General features: G+C 52.9%; 1 protein-coding gene across 3 annotated transcripts in view; it reads right to left on the minus strand.

Moving 5' to 3' along the window:
- Positions 1-15,523, minus strand: part of NDUFS1 (NADH:ubiquinone oxidoreductase core subunit S1) — a 1,009,292-nt gene that overhangs the window by 104,304 nt on the left and 889,465 nt on the right. The window lies entirely within an intron of this gene.

Below are 15,523 nucleotides of genomic sequence, written 5' to 3' on the forward strand. Positions count from 1 at the left end.
GGGTATTGCAGATCTGGCAATCCGCATCCCTAACTTCTCTAATCACCGACCGGGGTGTCTCATTTTGGTATAACCAGGTCAGTAGTCTGCCGGGTTTGTCTCCTCCCGCATGTTGCCTCTCGGTATATTTCTTATAATTTAGCTTACATAATCTGTCCCAGAGTTCGCTGCTAACCTTTTGCAAATCTCTCATCTTAGCACTATCCTCTCGGGTGGTTTCCCCCTTTCGCATCAGGTCCTCCAGCTCCCTTTCAGTATCCCGTAATTTCTGTTCTATCCCCCCTTGGAGCCCTTTAGATTTTGATATGGCTACCCCTCGCACCACTACCTTAAATGCCTCCCATACTGTTCTCATAGATCTTACGCTTCCTGTATTTATATCAAAATATTCCTCTATGGCCTCCCTCAGGTCTTCCCGGAATCCCAGATCCTGCAGGGCCTCCGCTCTGAGCCTCCACATCAGGACACGTGCTCTGGGGGGGCGTTGTCGCCACTCCAAGACCAAAGGTGAATGGTCCGACAGTACTCTGGCTTTATATTCTGCACCCACCATTTCTCCCGCTATCTCGGCAGAGGCGAACATGTAATCTAGCCTAGTGTGTAGGTCATGTGGCGCAGCATAGTGCGAGTATTGCCTGTCCTTTGGATGTAGTCGCCTCCACACATCCTCCAGACCAAGCTCTACCAACAGTGCCCCCAACGCTTTGGCCGCTGGCACTTGTGTCTTGTTGTCTGACCAGGGTGCAGTTCAAATCACCTCCCCACAGTATTGCACCACCCAGCAGGGGGCTAACTCTAAGGCTACAGTATCATGATTGGGGGCATACAAGTTTATGATGTTCACTTCTCTGTTTTCAAGGAGTCCCACCACCACCACCACCACCACCATCACCATTCTGCCCTCCAGGTCTGTTGTTGACCGAAGCAACTGGAACGGCACGTGCGGTGCCAGCCATGTCACCACCCCCCTTGCATATGCCGAGTGTGTGGCTCCTGTAACGCTACCCTTCCATTTCCTCTTCACCACCTCCAGTTTCTCTTTTGTGAGGTGAGTTTCCTGTAGCAGAGCTACATCCACCCTCATCCGATACATCATTATTTTATTACGCTTCAAAAAACTATTAAGGCCCCGCACATTCCAGGTCACTACTCTGAGGGTACCCGATGCCATTGTCACAATGTCCGCTCTCATCCCTCCCCTTCCTGTGTCCTCTTCGGTGGCTCGTAATCTGGCTCATTCCCCTCCCTTTCCCCCCAACCTTGCCCCACTGCACACAACTCTTCCCCACCCCCCCCTACCCAACCCCAACAAATGCCCAGCTCCATCCCTAGATCTCAGGCCCACCCGCGTCTGGTCCCATCTCGTGACTCCGAGTGCAAGGACCCCGCAGGGCGTCACCAAACTAGTAGTGACCTAACTAAGCGTAATGCTATGGGGGTTCAAGGGTCGTTTCCCTGGAGCTCCCGCTCATATGATTGGGATTATTCAGTTCAACCGGATTTTACAAAAATATACTGTCTAAGCAGCACCATCCCAGAGTCTCATTCAGTGCTATATTCTAGTCTCAGTGTCTTGCGCTCTGTCACCGAAGGTGCCACAGCCTCATGTTACTTATCTTCTTCAGCTGCCGTCTGGAAATCCGATTCCTGGGGGTGACTCTGCATGTCTAGCCAGTCCATAGCATCCTCTGGCGTTTCGAAAAACAAAGTTTTGTTCTTGTGGAACACTTTCAGCTTGGCCGGGTAAAGCAGCATGCATCTCTGACCTGTTCCTCTCAGTCTTCTTTTCACCGCTCCGAAGTTCATTCTGCTACGCTGTACCTGCAAGGTATAGTCCGGGTATGCAGTGATTTTGGCGGGCCCTGTTAGGGAGAATTCTCTGTAAAGGTTAATCTCCCAAACCTAGTGAGACCCAGCAGCTTTGCTGGATTTTTGGGGTTTCTTTTTTTCTCCTGCTAAGAGTGAGACTCTTTTCCTCCCACTCTTACACATGATTTGAGGTGTTCCTTTGACTTTGTATGTGTTTTAAGGGCTATGGGGTCCTTTACCCGATAGGGCTTCATGTGTTTTTGGTATGTGGGTTACACAGCACCCTCAGAACCGTAACCCAGGGGTGTCGTAGCGACCCCCAAACCTAGACTCCATACCCTGGGACTGACTACTGTCTCCCAGGGCATGTAAAGTCACCATTGGCTTTACTAGTCTCAAATTGTGAACAGAACCAGTACAAACCATCCTATTGTGGACGTACTGGTCGGGGCAATTCGACTGCCCCGGGGTCTGTTCGAGGGGGCACTGTCCAGTCCCCCCCGACCGAGTTTTGGCTGGTGGCAGTGGATACTACTTTTTATATTCGACCGCAAATATATTCCTATAGGATTTTCCCATTGTTCGAGGCGACCACTTTTTAAAATAGCCTCGAACATACCGCTGGTTTATTAAATTAATATTAATTCACCGGTTGGTAATTTTTGCCGAAACTTGGTTCCAAAATGGCGTTTGTGTTCGCTTCTGTGACTCCAACCCAAGTCGAGCCCTTTGTTCCACTTTTTGGCAGGCTTCTCCACAGAAGCCTCCAAAAGTGGTGCCACTCTGTCTGGGTACCACAGGTGGTGTGGGAAGGGATTTAGGCACCCTGGACTGAGTTGCCTCGGCAACTCAAGTCGCACTCTTGTGTGATTGGCCCAAGTGGTGAGCCGCCCGGCTCACCACTTAGCATGTTTGATTGACAGCTAGGCTGAATGAATGGGGGTTTTATGCATAAAAGCAGGGCTTTGGGGACTGGAACTTCAGAAGTCGCCACAGGACCTAAAGAATCCGAGGAGGGAGAAGCCGAGCCGACCGGCAAGAACGACACCACTGGTGGAGCCCTGCGGAACCGTCTCACCACTTTTCCCGACGACAGAGGAGATCTCCAGCCCGGAGAGTCTTCTTCCTTTGACTGGTGGGGATAACCAGTTTGCCTGTCTTTTCGCCTTCCTGGACCATCTCGTGGCTGCCTTGCCCGTGCCAAGCACCCCGGCAACCGGAATACCACGGATCACCACTACCGCGAAGAAAAGGGTGGTACCTTGTAACCGGGGAAAATCCGTGGCTGGTTTCTTCCCTGGCAGTGCAACGACCTTCAGCTTTCCTCCACGTTGAGACCTCCTCTTCCTCTGGACGAAACACCGACTTGCAACCGCTGCCAGGAACAACTGCCCCCGCTGGAGCGTTATTCCCACTTTCAGGTACTGTGTCCCGCCTGGCTTCCATTGTGACAGATCGTTCAGGGTGACAGTAAATCCTCGACTTTCTAACCTGTGTTAGCCTGGGGCCTGTTAACTAACTTTTCCTGACTTAATCTCAATCTTCTGCAAACTTTCTACAAAGACTCTTTGGGAATAACCCCACTGTGTGATCCTGGACACATTTCGCTTGCTCTCTCTAAGAGTGCGTCTGGGATTTGAACTTCCTTGCTCCCCAGTAGACTTTGCCTAACCTGCCTCACTGTGGTTCTTTGAAAAGTATTGGAATTTGTGCGCTTTCATAACTCTGCCTTTTTCCCTCCATTTTTAATAACTTATTAGAGTGCCATCTTATGTTAAGCGCTCACCTCTGTCTGAAAATAAGTGGTGTTTCTCATTAAGACTTGTCTAATAAGTAATTAGGGTTGTATATATATAATAGTGACACTGGGCCTCATTACAACTCAGGCGTTAAGGGTTAACGCCACCGTTAACCCTTAACGCCTGATTCTGATTTTAACGCCTGCTTTTAGCAGGCGTTAAAATCCATGGCGCTAACCTGCCATGGTGCTAATTACGCCGCCGTAATTTACGGCGGCGTAATTAGCGCCTTCCCCACTCCCATTATGCCCTATGGGGCAAAAATGGGAATGGGGAAGGGAAAATGGGAAATGGGGATTTACCGCCCCACTCACCTTGGAATGGGGCGGTAAATCCGCCATCCACCATGGTTTAAACGGAGTTTACACCATGGTGGTAAAGTTGGTGCACTTAGCACCAAGGTTGTAATGAGGCCCTGTGTGTTGAATTTATTTACCTCTCTTTGTGCTAGTGTAATTTACAAGTGTGTCTTTAAATAATTATATACTTTTACACCAAAGCTCTGGTCAGTGTTTGCTTGTGCTACTGTGTCTCTGTACCTATTGTGTATACTCTATATACTGTCTAACTCATCTTGAGAGAAGTCTGACTGCTCAGACACAACTACCAGGTAAATCTGGGTGGTACAGACTGCTACCAATTGGGTTTACTGCCAACCACCTGTAGTCCTAAATCTTTTGCAGTGGTCCCTAAGGGAACTGCACAGGTTTCTGCCTAACAGGCCCCCTCTCAATCGTTCCACCCTTCCGGAAGAATTAGAGTATCTTTTCCCGATCTCGGTAATTCAGAAGAAGTTTTGCGATAACTGGCCTGGGAGGGGCCCTGGGGGTGGTCTTCTTGTCAAAGCCCTGTGCGCTCTTTCAACAGCAAACCCCTGGGTCAGGGCCCCTCAAGTTATCTCCTGCAGTAACATGGTTTCCACATATTCTGTTGGGTTCGACCCTTCCATTCCTTCTGGCAAACCAACTATGCAGATGTTGCGTCTAGCACGTCCTTCCGCTTCCTGCGCTCTATTCTCCAGGTTGCCTACTCGCTGTACCAGGGTATGTATTTCCGATCTGTGGGTGGCGCAGTCTGCAGTGTTTGGGGCCATATCCTTCTCCAGATTTCCAGTGCGCTCCGCAAGAGATCTCACATCTTATCTAAGCAAATTCACATCTTCCTGGACCGCTCCGACCTTAAGATCCAATGCCACTTTCAGTTCGTTCATAGCCAGGCCCAGTTTGGTCTCCCAGGCAACTTTCAGGTCCGCAATTGCTGCCAGCACCTGCTGGATAGTGCCTGGGCCTCCTCCGTCACAGTAGTGGTTTTGTCCTTGCTCCGGGCGCCCTCCGCCCCAGGAGATGTCTTTGCATAAGCCTCCAGCGTGGGCTGCTTGCTCTTTGGTCTTACTACTTTGTTTGACATTATGCCGTACCACCTGCGTATGTGTTGGCGGAGCCGCCTCTTTTGCGAGGGTCCACTTGGTGTTGTGCTGTTCCGGAGGCTAGGGCTTGGTAACCGTGTTGGGGGACCTCCCCTGCTGCCTGCTGCACTCTAGGAATGGGCGGTGTCCTCCCACGTATGTGCGCCCACTCGTTACCGTTCAGCTGGCCCTCTGGTGGTCGGAAGCTTCTGCTATTGCTACCCCATTCTGCGCTGGGGTCTGTCCGGGCCCCACAGTCTTCAGGCTCACAGACGTGTCTCTGGCTTCATTGTGCAGCCCAGTATCAGTATAAGCTCTGTCTCGCCCTATTCATAGGTGGTGGGGACTCCCCGGGCCCGTTCTCATGCAGGCAGCTTATATATGTTGTGCCACGGCTCCGTGTGCATGGCTCCTGAGATGCAGTGTCTTTATTATTTTATTTTTTCCCCTTTTTCCCCCAGAGAGTCTCCCAAAGAGTCATGCCACCAAAGATCCAGCCGCAGCTCCGAGCGGGGGGAATCCCGTGCGGCGGCGCTCTCCAGAGCTACCTCAGCACTTCTCATTACTGTTGTGTGCCTCCGAGGGGCCTGGCCGGGCACCACCCTTAGGGTGCACCCCCCGTTCGGCCGGTCCGCTGCGTCCGGGGAGGCTACCCCCCCTTGTCCTTCTTGCACCTTACGCCGGTGTGCTCCGGTCGGACACTGCCCTGTAAGGTCCCCGCAGTGAGGGGCCTCTTGTCTGCGTCGACTCCACAGGGGCTGGCACCTTTAACGTGCACAGCCCACCTGACTCTCACTCCGTGTGAGCTCTTCGCGACTGGGCGTCCCGTAGGCAGGTGCCCGCGCCCGGCAGGCACCGCTGCAGCTGCCGTTTCCTCGGAGCACCCGTCACCCGCAACACTGTCAGGTGCGCGCTGCTTCGGCCCTCCGGCCTCTCACAGCCCGCCGAACACCAGCTAGGGCCAGCGCTCCACTCTTCATGCGGCCCCCTCAGCCATATCACAGCGGGACGCCCCTCGACCCCGCCCGCGGTGTAGGCTATATAGCCCAGGGTGATCCTCCGCCACCTTCCACTGTGTCTCCCCGGCGATGTAATCCGGGGTCCTCCACCACCCAGCTGCAGCCTCCAACGTCGGCGCACACATCCTTGGCCCGACCGGCCGCTTCCAGCAGGGCTCAGCGCCGGGCATTCACTGCTGGGTTCCACACTTAGAGCAAGGCAGAAGCGGGTGCCTCCGCGGTGCCAGCCACCTCTGTCCGCGGCTGCGACGTTGCGGTCAGTTTATGACCCTTTGTGTGCCACCGCCATTTTGGTTGCCCTTCAGTTTCGGGGGCCCGGCTGACTTTTGGCCGCAGCTCCTCTCAATCACCGCCGATCAGCCTCGCACTGCATACAGTGTGTGCCCTGGACCTTCATGCGTCCCCGGGTGTGCAGCCAGCCTGCTTTTTCGCCCGCATTCTCCCTTAATTCAGAGGATCAATAATGGATCAACAGGAGCTCCGGAAAGATGCGTCCCTTCACGAAGCCATCAAGCCACGCCCTTCCTGCGGATTCCAGTTAACCTGTCCTGACAGTTGTTTTCCATATCGGGAAGTTCCCCCTCCTCTTGTTCCTCGTCCATGATAGCGGGCGATGGTGGAGGTACAATTGTTGGCCTTGGTAGCAATGGGGACCTTCGAGACTTATGCTGAGCAGTGACCCTGTAGATGACCTGATTAGCGACCTGAAGGATGAGACTGGTCGACGTTCTTCAGTTGGTTGCCGTGCATATTGCTGCTCTGGCTGGGCAGGCGGCAGTCTAGTCTGCAATTGTGATAGCACCACCAGTAAGGATGAGAGGACTTAGATGACAGTAAAGCTTGTGGGTTTGTGAGCAGCTGGATTGATTGGGCCATTAGTTTACAAATAGGCCAATGGGCCGACATTTGTTCAGCCCCCCCCCCCCACCCCACAAGGGCAGCTGGGTGCTGCTGATGTGGCCGGTTTAGCAGCATTATACCGGATTGACCCCGTGAGGAGAGCATGGGTGGCTGCCCACCAACTCCCCGAGCCTCAAAATTGTGAGGGACCTGCCTGCTGGGCCTCGAAATCTGAATCAATCTCGTGCTGCATGTCATCTTCTGGCATTACGTCAGAGTAGATGATTGGTGAAACCGGTGAGGTAAATACTATTACTTGTGTACTCTGTACCCAAGAATGCCACTGCTGATGTTTGGGACAGTCTTCTGCCTACTTTGCTGTGCTTTGCGCAGTGGTGGAGTCATCCTGGGCATCTTTGGTCCATGTTGGCCATTTTCCCCCCCGCTGTTGCAGGGATTTGTCCTCTGGCTAATGACGTGTCCACAAACGATGGTGGTACCGCAGAGGACTCTGTCCTTGCAGTGGACCCTTGAATGTGGTGGTTGATTTGAGGTTTTCCCTCAGCTTGGTCTAGATCGTGGCTGATGATTATGTCGTGAACGAGCTTGTGGACGAGGGGTTCCTGGTCGACGAGTGTACGGTCCCTCCGCTGAAGGGATTTTTGACGTCAACTGAGTCGACGGGCTCGTGGACAAGATGATCCTGGTTGACTAGTGTGTGGTCAACGGCCCGTCTGTAGGATTTTGTCGACAAGTGTGTGGTCGACTGGTTAGTTGAGGAGAATTGGGTTGCCATGCTTATGTGCGCTTGTGCTCGTGGTCGACAAGTGCATGGTTGACAGGGAAAGCTTGTATTTATCTACGACGAAGGCCTTGACGGACTCTTTGCTGGACCCTCTCGTCCCTTGTGCCTTTTAGGAAGCCTTTCCACGGGTTTGGCCCTTTCTTTTTATGGGAATCTCCCTCCCCCCCCCCCCCCCCTAGGCGCAGCCATACTTATAGTGGACTCGGATTCTGATGGTGGGTAATGACTCTCCTGAAACCAACACACTAGCCGCTGGAGTCTATCTTTGAGGGTTTTGGTCCTAAATCCTTTACAGATTTCACAATCCTCAGCTGAGTGGTTGGGATAAAGGCAATAAATGCACTCACTGTGCCTGTCGCCTTCAAAGAAATGTTTGAGGCTGCAGGAGCTGCAGGTCTTAAATAATGACTTTTTTGCCTTGTCTTCATCCATTTCTTCTCATGAGATGATCTCTTTTCCTGTCATGAAAGTAGGATTTTCTTGAATTAAAAAAGATTTCTCTTGAGGAGAAAGAACTCGAGGACTCCTTCCAGCGTGACACATGGTTAGAATATGAGGAAGGACTGGGGAGGAGGAGTTTACTACTCAATGTCCCATTGGATGGGCCTAAAGCACCCATAACAAGGGTGACAGCATGCAATATACACCTAAATTTTCTTTAAAAAAAGTAATATCCAAAAGATAACCGAGCATTCCCAGCTTGACGCCGGAGAATAATCACAGCATGTGAATCTATGAAAGATCCAATTCAGGAGAATAGTAGGAATGGTACTGGTATTGTTTGGTGGAGAAGGTGGGCTGTGGGGATACCATGTTCTATGCATGTCGTCATCGTCACTAATCCCATAGGGGGCTTCCCTCCCCATGAGATCCACCCGCTGGGTACCACCCCCAGGGGGACTATCGGGTAGCGTCCACACCTCCCTGACCTCATGGGTACAGTCTCTCCCTATCGGAGAAGTGACAACATCTGGGGATTCGTCACACAAGGGACACCTTTTAAAAGATAGAACCTAATAATTATGAGGTGGCGTTTTGTGTTTTAACTCTTTTCTTTTTACATACTAGTTCTGAAATTAGTTTATTACCTACTGTGTTTTATTTTTCACTTGCTTTGCTACACTACAGCATTCTACTGCTTGCTTATCTTACTGTGTTTAAAAGTAAAGTGTTGGTTATCTGTAGCCAGAGCATCCTTAAAGTGAATGTGTATATAGTAGTGTATGGAACACGTTACTTACATGTAACTATTGTTCTCCAGCATGAGTGACATGGATTCACATGCTCATGAATATTCCCCGTCGTCAGGCTGGGAATCCTCAGTAAAAGTAAAAACAGTTTGACTTTCACTTACAAACTGTATTTCTCATCTAAACCAATCACTGACCTCTGGGTCATACTGCCCACAGTCAATGAATGCCCTCTCTAAGCCCCTCCTCTGGCAGACATCTTCAGATTTGGTAAGCATGTAAAGTGGCAGTATGACCAAGAAGAGCCGAGAGGAGTAGGAGGGAGGGTTTGCATGTGAACCCGGGAGGTTGCAAGGCTCAACAGAAGCAATTACTCTTACCTCCGGAACAGGCTCACCTTCAAGCGAACAGGTTGCGTAGCACTGCTTGGCCGACCCTGGACTCCTCTCTGGAATCCCTGTCGACGCAGTAGAATCTTGTGAAGGTGTGCGTGGGCCTCCATGAAGCAGCCCTACAGATGTCCAGCAGGGGCAAACCAGACAGGAACGTCGTCGTTGCAGCAATCGCTCTGGTGGAATCGGCTCTCGGACAGCCGGACAGCGGTCGGTTTGCCAACCGGTGACAGTGCGTGATACAGCCGGAGAGCCACCTGGAGATGGAAGCCTCGGACAAGGCCTTCCCATGGTTCACAGGGCCAAAATTCACAATAGTTGAGACGTCTTCCGGAAACTCTTTGTGAGTGCCAAATAGAACTTCAGAGCACGTGCCACATCCAGTGAGCTGGCGACAAAGGTTTCGGAAAGAACACAGGCAACACCAAAGGCTCGTTGAGGTGGAATGCAGACAAAACCTTTGGCATGAAGGAGGGGTGCGCCTGCAGCACCACCCTCGTGTCGTGAAAAGTCAGATAAGGCTGTTTGCAGGATAGAGCCCGGATCTCGCCTACCCTCCTGGCAGAGGTGATGGCCACGAGGAAAGTCGTTTTCCATGAGAGGAACCTGAGAGGGGCCTGATACATAGGCTCGAAGCAGGCTCCCATTAGCTTCGTCAATAGCACGTTGAGTTCCCACGCTGGGGCAGGAGCCTTCACCGGCGGGAAAGATCAAAACAGTCCTTTGAGGAACTCCTTGATGAGACGGTGGGACCAAAGGGAAGACAGTCCTGGAGACCTGGTGTAGCGGGAGATAGCCACCAGATGCACCTTGATAGAGGCGTGTGCCAGCCCCGCCTTGGCCAAGGACAAGTACGGAAGAAGCTGCAGGGCCGTGACCCTAAGAGGATTGGTCTTCTGCGTCCGGAACCACGTCGCAAAACTCTTCCACTTGTGCCTGTAGCACTTAAGAGTTGACGACGCTCTTGCCCTGGCAAGTACCTCCCTGCAGTCTGCCCGCAACTCTTACCCTCCGAACTCCAAGGCTGCAGCAGCCAAGCCTTCAGGTTCATCGATGCTGGGTCATGATGTAGGATTGTGCCTCGCACTCTGGCGAGCAGATCCACGACCACTGGCAGCTTGACTGGGGGTGACGTTGACTGGCTGAGAAGATCTGGGTACCAAATCTGCCTCAGCCATCCCGGGGCTATGAGGATTATCCTGCATCAAAACCGTTTGAGTTGATTGATGACTCGCGGCAGGAGAGGCAACAGAGGGAACGCACACATGAACAGGCCTTTCAACAGGAAGGAAAATGCGTCCCCCCATGCTCCTCAGCTTGTGGAACCTGCTTGTGTATTTCTTGGAATTTGTCACCGTCGCAAACAGATTGATCTGGGGTCTGCCCCATTTGAGGAAGAGGCGGTCCACTTGATCCTGTCTAAGTTCCCACTCGTGGCAGGAGCGCAGCTCCCTGCTGAGGGAGTCCGTGATGGTGTTCTTGACTCCCACCAGGTGAAAAGGGATGAGGAACATCTCTTCACCTCCAGCCCAGTGCCACAAGTTCTGCACCTCTCTGGAGAGCGCTGGGATCTGGTTGTCCCCTGCTTCCTTATGTTAAACATTGTGGTGGTATTGTCCATGAAGACCCTCACCACTTTGCCCTCGAGGGACGGAAGGAATGACTTGAGGGCCCAGAACACTGGCCGCAGCTCTAGGACATTGATGCGGAGATCCCGCTCATCCGGCAGCTACAGGCCCCTGGAGTGGACCCGTCCGGTGTGGGCTCCCCAGCCCTCCAGGGAAGCGTCCGTGGTAACAGTCTCCTGGTACGGGGGGCTCTGGAAACCTGTGCCCCTGGCGAATTTGGAGCGCCCGCCCCACCACCTTATCGCTCAACGGAACTCCTCGTCGAGAGCAATCTTCTCCGCGAAGCTTCCGGACACCTGGATCCACCGAGCGTCCAGGAATTCCTGAAGGGGGTCGCATCCGCAACCTGCAGAACTGGATCAGATAAATGCACGACAAACTCATGCCGAGCAGCGACTTCATAGTCCTTACCGTGGCGGTCTTCATTGCCAACAGCAGTTGCACCTGGCCCAGCATGACTGCTATGTTCTCTTCTGAGGGGGCTGCCAGGCAGGAGACCTTGTTGAGCCTGACCCCCAGGAACAGCGCGTTCTGCGATGTTATCAAGCAGGACTTTGGACAGTTGATGGAGAACCCCAGATCTGTCAGTAGCCGGACGGTCCTCTCCGTGTGTTTGCCGGCTACTTCCCTTGACTTGGCCCAGATGAGCCAGTCGTCGAGGTACAGGTACACATGTATCCCCTGTAGATGCAGATGGGCCGCCACTGGTGTCAGGCAATTCATAAACACCCTGGGCACCGACTTCAGTCTAAAAGGGAGGGCCTTGAATTGGTAGTGCCTTCCCTGTATTAAGAAGCGCAGGAACTTCCGATGCGTCTTGTGAATGGGGATGTGGAAGTATGCGTCTTCCAGATCCAGCAACGTCAAGAAGTCTGCTTCCTCCAGTTGGCGGAGCACGTGCTGCAGCGTGACCCTCCTGAATTTTTGGGACTCAAAGTATTTGTTGAGACGTTGCAGGTCTAGAATGGGCCTCCAGCCCCCGGTTTGCTTTACCAAGAAGTATCTGGTGTAGACTGCAGAGCCCCAGAGTTGCTTTGGAACCAGCTCTATCGCCTCTTTTCTTATCATGGCCCGTACTTCCTGCAGGAGCTGAGGGATGTGCTGCTCCTGCCGGGCCACCAGAGGTATCTGCGGACACTTCTGCTGGAACTGTGTGGCTGTGGGCGAGAGCGTCCAGCACCCATCATTCGGGGGAGATTTTCCATTCGCTGACTAAGCCCGGCAGCCAGCCTCCCACCAGGGTGCGACGGTGGGGGCCCGACGTCCTGGCCGGTTCAATCTTGCTTTGGGGCCTGCGTGCTGCCTTAGGAGCAATAACATTGGCCACCTCCACAAAAAAAACGGAACGGCCTCTGTAGGCCTCCAAGGTTGTGGACCGGGAGGGTGGGCAGTACAAAGAGAACCCTCTGCCAAAACCCTTTGCCGATCGGCCAGACTTCCCGCCGGATGCACGAAAGGACGGGCAGTGTTGAAGAGTGCCCAAGACACAGGCTGTCTCAGTGTCAGTCTTAATGGCCTGCAATGACTCGTCAACGGCCTTCCCAAAGAGGTTGTCCTCATCGAAGGGCAGGTCCAGAACCCTCGTCTGGACTTCCTGACGAAAGTTAGTGGCTTTTAGCTAGCCAAGACAACGGCGGCAGACATCGTTCTCCATCTGTCAGCACCCTGTGTCTGCGACGTCCAGGGCCACGTGATGGCATGGTCCGATGTCCCCTCCCCCTCCTGGAGCATGGAAAGTGCTTCTGACCGCTTGTCGTCGTGTAGCAACTCCAGCAGTGGGGCCATCTTATATCACAGCTCCCTGTCGTATTGCAAGGGCGTTGGTCGCCTTGACTGTTGACGCCGCCGAGTAGATAACTTTTCTTCCCATGGCATCTAACTTCTTCCCCTCGCTAACTGGAGGGACGAAGATGAGGGGTTAGACTAGGACTTCCTTGCTGCCGCCGAGACCACCGAGTCCGGGAAAGCCCGTTAACGTAGGCACTTGGGTGCATACTCTGGCACCAAGTATTTTTTCTCCAGCCGATCCCTCTTGGCTGGGGCCGTGGCTGGGTTTTTCATCAAAGCCAGGCCTTCCTCCCAAAAGTCATCCAGGAGAGGCACTGCGTCGTTAATATAGGAAACCTTCCTTCCTGGTCTCCTCTGGTGTCAATTGAAAGAGCTCTGACACTCTGGCGACCATGGCATGAAACGACCCCACATCATCCGGGGGAGAAGCCCTTAGCTGCGGCGAACCGCCTGCCGTGCCCATATCGCCTGTATTCGCTGTGTCCGTCCCTGTGTCCCTGTGTCGCTGGGGGGCGGGGGGACAGCACGTGTGGCGGCTGATGCGGCTGCATAGGGTGCCGCTTCCTCTTTTTCGCCAGAGGTTGGTCTGGGGGGGAGGGGTGTCGTCGCCATCCGTTTCTGAATCGCTGATACAGGGTGTGCAGGGTCGAAAGGATGTCCAGCGATACATCCCTCGGAGGGGTCGGGCGGTAGGCTTACTGGGCCCCGTGCGGACATCAGCAGGTCCATCGTCGGCAGGTCCGCCGTCGTCACCCCCCATCGTCCCCATCAGGACTTTCGCCATCTGCGTCGTCCCCCACGTCCTCCTGGATCAGGTATAGAGGCACCTGGTCCTCCACGTCTGAGGAAGAAATATCCTTGCCCTGATTTACGGTTGAGGCCACCTCCCCCCACCCCCCTTTTTTGCATCACGGGGAGTCGGGTTGGGCTCAGGGATGGCATCCTCTTCTCCGGTGTCCTCTCCAATGGCTTGGCCGATGCCTACCGTCTCAGGGGCAGGGATACTCTGGGCACTGCCGGGCTACCTTGACAAGGTCAGCCCATGCTGGCCTTCGAGAGGGCAGCCGCCACAAACTCGATCGTCGACAACAACTTTGCCTGGGCCTGCTGGGGCAGGTCGGTCCTCTTTTCCAGCGCCTTCATCTTCTCAGGCTTTCCTGCAGCTTTGCCCGGTTTGACGATTTTCTCTGAGGAGGAGCTGGAGCGACAGCTGGAGATGGAGGCAGATGGTGAAGAGGAGCGTGCCTTGCCCGTCGTGGGACCCGCTTCCACGGCACCCCAGACTGAAACTGACTTGCGGGGCTTGGCCTAGTCTTGGGCCCCCACTGATGGAGCGACCACAAAGGACTTAGAAGCCCGCTCTTCGGAACCAGCCGGCCGCCCTGGGTGAGGTATGCCCCTGCTTCCCGCCCTGGGCAGAGGCCTTGGCGCTGAGCCACGCCACCAGCCTACTGCAACGATCCTTCACGGTTCGTTTGGAGAACCCAAGGCAGATTTTGCAATCCGCTTCCCTGTGATCCGGATGGAGACAGTAGAGGCAATGGAGGCGTTTGTCCTCTACAAACACATTCCGCAGTCCACAGCTGGAGCAGAGCTTGAAAAGGGAGCTTCCCTTCTCCTCCGACATGGTCCGGAGTGCAGAGTAGGCCCGATGGCCTTCTGGAATCATCAATGAAACTTCGACGATTCTTGCCTTTCAGGGGCATTGAAATATACCGACAAACAGATCTTCGCTTGTCGCCGATTTAAAGAAAGAGTACACAGGGTCTGTTTGACAAAAATCAAACTTTTTTACCAAAGAGTGCGAGAAACTTAGATCAGCTCACAGAGCAAAACACGAGGACTCCCAACACTTGAATGTGCGGTAAAAATCTGAAGATGGCTGCCAGGGGAGGGGCTTAGGGAGAGGGCAGTCATTGGCTGGTGGCAGTATGACCGAGAGCTCAGTGATTAGTTTAGAGTTTGTAAGTGAAAGTGAAACTTTTCTCTTTTACCGAGGATTCCCAGCCGGAAGGGGAATATTCATGAGCATGTGAATCCATGCCAGACCCCATGCTGGAGAAGTTTAGTGATTTACCTACCTTTGGCTTTTAATTGACGAGAGCTGCCTAAGGCCTAAATCAAGAATTTTATTTTCAAACATTCTGCCTAACGCGTGTTATTAAGAGTGCTCTGTGTTTGCGTAAATAAACGCTTCACCACTACTCAAGTCTAAGCCGTACTACTCAATCACACTACATTGATAGCGGTTGGCTAGACATTAGTATCTTTCCCTGTTCACCAGAATAGGGTATCCTCTCAGATTCTATCCACAGGGCAGATTCTGAAAATCCATCTCAACACCTGGTATAGCCAAAATCCAATCACAGCTGCCACCAGCCTGCTCCACAACAATTGCAGGGTGGGACCTAAAAAGCACCTTTGCCCTAGTAGAAATATGGGCTACCAAGGTCAGCACGCCAGAAATAGGGTTGCAGTAGGACTTTTCCATATGGCCACAAAATAAGCTCTAAATTCCAAGGCATCTCAGAAAACATTTAGGGGACCCAGAAAGTCAGGGAGCCAGAACATCAAACCTGTAATTCTGCCCCAACATTTTTTAGGGGAGACCGTGGCAAGATACACCAAGGACACTACACCCCCAAGTGGCAGTCGTTTTCCATCTATACCACAAGCAATTTCGAAGATGAGGAATCTATAGGAGGAAGGCATCCGTTAGAAAACAAATGACCAGGTTGATAATGTTACGTTTAAAAGCAGTTTAGCCAGTCATCAGTGTACTCAGACTGTGCTGGCATGTACTTCAAGGATGGAGAACTTTGCCTCTACATTACACAATGCATTCTAG

Source organism: Ambystoma mexicanum, chromosome 9 (genome assembly GCF_040938575.1).
Source record: "Ambystoma mexicanum isolate Mex_15411 chromosome 9, UKY_AmexF1_1, whole genome shotgun sequence".
Classification (NCBI taxonomy): domain Eukaryota; kingdom Metazoa; phylum Chordata; class Amphibia; order Caudata; family Ambystomatidae; genus Ambystoma; species Ambystoma mexicanum.